This window comes from Cibotium barometz, chromosome 55 (genome assembly GCF_041138505.1).
Source record: "Cibotium barometz isolate CiBa-2024 chromosome 55, ASM4113850v1, whole genome shotgun sequence".
NCBI lineage: Eukaryota > Viridiplantae > Streptophyta > Polypodiopsida > Cyatheales > Cibotiaceae > Cibotium > Cibotium barometz.
The window spans coordinates 35,329,299-35,333,580 of record NC_141100.1 but is presented as its reverse complement, the minus strand read 5'-3'; positions in this window follow the sequence as shown (position 1 = coordinate 35,333,580).

Genomic DNA, 4,282 nt, shown 5'->3' with positions numbered 1-4,282 from the left:
TAAGGCCCCCGACCCGTAGGGCGGGGGAATCCTTTTGATAGGCGGTCAAGTCTCGTGTTATTTTTCGATTGACGACACCTCGATCTCGTAGAAATACGAGGTTACGAGCAAACGGACGGACCTAACTCTATCTCGCAGGGGAAACGTAGTCATCCTAAAGGAAATTCTAATCCCCAGCACGAAATGTGCGTGGAGATGGAACAAGACCCACACTTGGTTCAAGGAAGCCAACGCCTTTTTCCCCCGTATTCATGAGGCACGGCCGCTGGCTCGGTCCCCTAAAACAAGTCTTGTTCGTGACTCTACTATTCCCTAAATATCGTAGGTTACGTCTAGTAGAAAGCTACCCGACTGATCGGGTCCACCCATCCTTAGAATGGTACCGTCAGGGCATCCATTCTCCCACTTTCCACACACTCACCCGTTCAATTGTTTCCTAATTAAGTCCTACCACACTGTGAAACACTTAAAAACAAATTCCTTTGTTAATTAATTACACTTGATTCCTTAAAGAAAAATCTTCCTTAGCACAACATTGAAATCAACGAGCATACTTACAGTGAAAAATATTTACAAAGACCCTGAAACCGGGCCGATATTCCAATCCAAACTCATGTCCAAACCATAACCATAACCACAACTACATCGATAATCTAGAATTCGATCTTCCAGCCTCAACCAGCTGGGTAAACCTCACGGACCGTCTCCCCTCGTCGTCAGCCAGCCGATGAGGGCCAAGCCGTCCTGTCACCCCCTCAGGTACTGACGCTTGTACCAAACCCTCTCGCTCTTCGGAGGGAACGTCTCCTCATGAGGTGGGGGTTAAGTCACCGCACTAGCCTGGACCCACAGAACTAGGCAGCATATATACATCACCCTGGTGGTGAAAACCAATCCCCAGTGGCATAGGAGGGGATTGCCCTGGGCCGACTCCCGGCCTTGCTATATCCTCCGCCCGGCTACACAGGCAAGCACGGAGTTAGCTAAGGGGGGGAGAAGCTGTACCTGCATGTTAGCAATAAACCAACAGTATATCCAATAAAAAGAGACATAGCCTTTGTTCAATGATTTCACACAAAAAACATCGTTTCGGAAAGACAATGATTCAAAAGCAAGATTATTTTCTTATAACTTTACTTAAGAGTAACCATAAGGTACTTTAGGCCATCTATACTAGGGGTTTAACCTTAGTCCCTTTCCTATTATTTCAAATCTTTGCATTAAGGTTCATAAGAGAGAATTTTACTCAAACTTGTTAAATGACCAACCTGGTTATCGTTCTCGTGCCTATTCGCTTCAAGAGGGGCGAAGTCGATTGCAGGGACGCGATTCGCTTCACTCCCTCCTTGGGCAGCGCGTGGTTCTTCAATTCGACGGCGTTTCGGCGCCATAGGAGCACTAGAGTTTTAAGAGGATAGAGAGAAAACAAGATGAATATAAGAGGTTGGGAGCGTGGAGAGAAAAGAGAGAATTCTACTGGTTCAAACGGATTCGAAAACGGAGTCCGTTTGGGGTAGGAAAAGCTTGTTGGGCTTATGGGCAGGAACGACCTCTTAGCCTAAGTTTAAGTCGCCGCATATGGGGGGGGGATTGAGAGGGGTGTCCTTAACTTGGAGAACTCTTGAGAAGAGTGTACGTCTAGGGAGGCCTAGGGAAGAGTAAGGCAAGGGTTGAAGGAGAGGCACACTTTAAGTCTATTCACACGGGGGGGGGGGGGGGGGGGGGGAGAAGAGTGTAGGACATGTCCTAGAGCTTGAGAGAGGGCTTGCGCGTAAGGGCTTGCTGGGGGCTTGTCTGGAGAAGGGGGCTGGGAGGGTCCTTTTATAGGTGCTGGAGGGTGGACGTCCGGGTGCGGGAAGGTGACACCTGGGTGGTGTAGGTGTCCGGGAGAGGGTGTGGGCGTGAGACACCTGGGGGTGGAGGTGTCTCGAGGAGAGAGAAAGTGTGACACATGGGGGTGGAGGTGTCCCCAAGAGAGAGAGAGCGCGACACCTGTGGATAGAGGGTTCTGGGAGGAGGGGGTACGTGTAGGGGTGTGCTGGAGGGTGCGTCTAGGTCGTGTACACGCTTGGGTGTCCCGGGCGGATTGTCGGTTTTTTTCACGGGCGGCGCCCGTGGTGGGGCCCACGCCGGCCGCCCGCCGCCCCGGGGGGGGTCAAAAAATTTTATTTGACGAAAATGTCCGGCCTTGTCCCGTGACCATGGGGGCGTGTTCCGTTCGTTGATTAGACGCCTGGATAGTTACTATTTTTGGTCGGAAGTTCGCAGATTTAAAGGCTTAAAAGCTTAATTAAACCCATTCCGGGTACCCGTTTTTAGTTCAGAAAAAACTATTTTAAGCATAAAATTACGCGTAGATTCCAAATTTGGATTCAAAATTACAAATTTCTAAGCAAAAATGGCTCATTTTCCAAAAATAGAAGTTTTTTTATCGAAAAAATGACAAGCTAAGATATATTTTTCAACTCTGAAGCAAGTATATTGTTATTTACAATGGGTATGTTACATTCTTCCCTACTAAAAGAACTCGAGATGTCCTCATCTCGGCACGAACTCTGGGTAATTCTTTTGGAGGGTTGACTCTTCCTCCCAAGTGGCATCCTCCTCAGGGTAATCTTTCCATTCCACTAAATGTTCCCTAAGGATTCTATTGCGAAGCACTCTTTCTCTAGAGTCGATGATTCTATTTGGTTTCATTTCAAGGACTCCCTGAGTTGGCATTACAATTTGTTCATCATCAAGAACATGATCAGGATGAGGCACATATGGCTTGAGTAAGCTTACATGGAATACATCATGGATTTTGAGGCGGGTTGGGAGGCGAAGTTTGTAGGCATGTTTCCCCAAACATTTGATGACTTCATAAGGCCCACAATACCTTGGACTCAGCTTCCTAAATTTTCCAAGGGATAAAGAACTTCTCTTTGGCCGCACTCGAAGAAAAACTTTGTCTCCTTGTTGAAAAATTCTTTCAGATCTTTTGGTATCAGCATAATGCTTCTGTCGATCCTGGGCGGCTTTAATATCCTTACGAATAGTTTTGGTTTGTTCTTCCATTTCTTCAAGCATTATCCTGGAGGCTTCAACCTTTAGTGTGGGGTCAGAAAAATTTAAGGGAGACAAACATTCCTGACCATAAAGAGCTTTGAATGGTGACATCCCTATGCTTTGGTGATAGGATGTATTGTAAGAGAATTCCACTAGAGAGAGATACTGAATCCACTTCTTTGGTTCACGCCCACAATAGGCTCTCAGGATGTCTTCTATAACCTGATTAACTCTCTCAGTTTGACCATCTGTTTCTGGGTGGTAAGCTGTACTGAAACAAAGTTGTGTTCCAATAGCCTGGAATAATGATGTCTAGAACTTTGAAGTGAAGTCAGAGTCCCGGTCACTGACTATTCTTTTTGGCAATCCATGAAGCCTAAAGATTTCCTTGATGAAAAGGCGGGCAATATTAGAAGATTTAAATGTCTTCTTTACTGGGATAATATGGGTGACTTTGGTAAGCATATCCACAACTACTAAAATAGAATCATACCCTCCTTGTGTTGTGGGAAGACTTGTGACAAAATCCATACTGATACATTCCCACTTCATCTGAGGAATGTCCAGAGGTTGGAGTTTCCCGGGCATTTTGATTCTTTCAGCTTTAATCCTTTGACATGAAAGGCATTGTCTGATGTATTGAAGGATATCTCTCTTCATTCCAGGCCAAAAGTAACTTCTCCTTAAGGCATTCAAGGTTTTTGCATACCCTGGGTGTCCTGCTATACGGGGCTATCATGAGCTTCATACAAGATCATCTTCTTCAGTGTAAGATCTTTGGGAATACATAACCTATGCATGAAGTAGAGGCATTCATCATCGAGGGTGTATCCCTTGATCAATATATTTTCCTTTTCTGTGGGTGCCTCCTTGTGAACCAGGCTAACTAGCTTTTGGTAATCAGGGTCATGAGGTGAAACCTGCTTTACCTTCTCTAGGATGGGGTTATTTGGCATAGAGATTGCACTTAGGAAGGATCGAGGGTGTATCCCTTGATCAATATATTTTCCTTTTCTGTGGGTGCCTCCTTGTGAACCAGGCTTACTAGCTTTTGGTAATCAGGGTCATGAGGTGAAATCTGCTTTACCTTCTCTAGGATGGGGTTATTTGGCATAGAGATTGCACTTAGGAAGGATTTGCGACTGAGGGCATCTGCTACAACATTATCCTTTCCAGGACGAAATTTGATATCAAAATCAAACTCTTGCAGAATCTCAATCCACCTCCTTTGCCT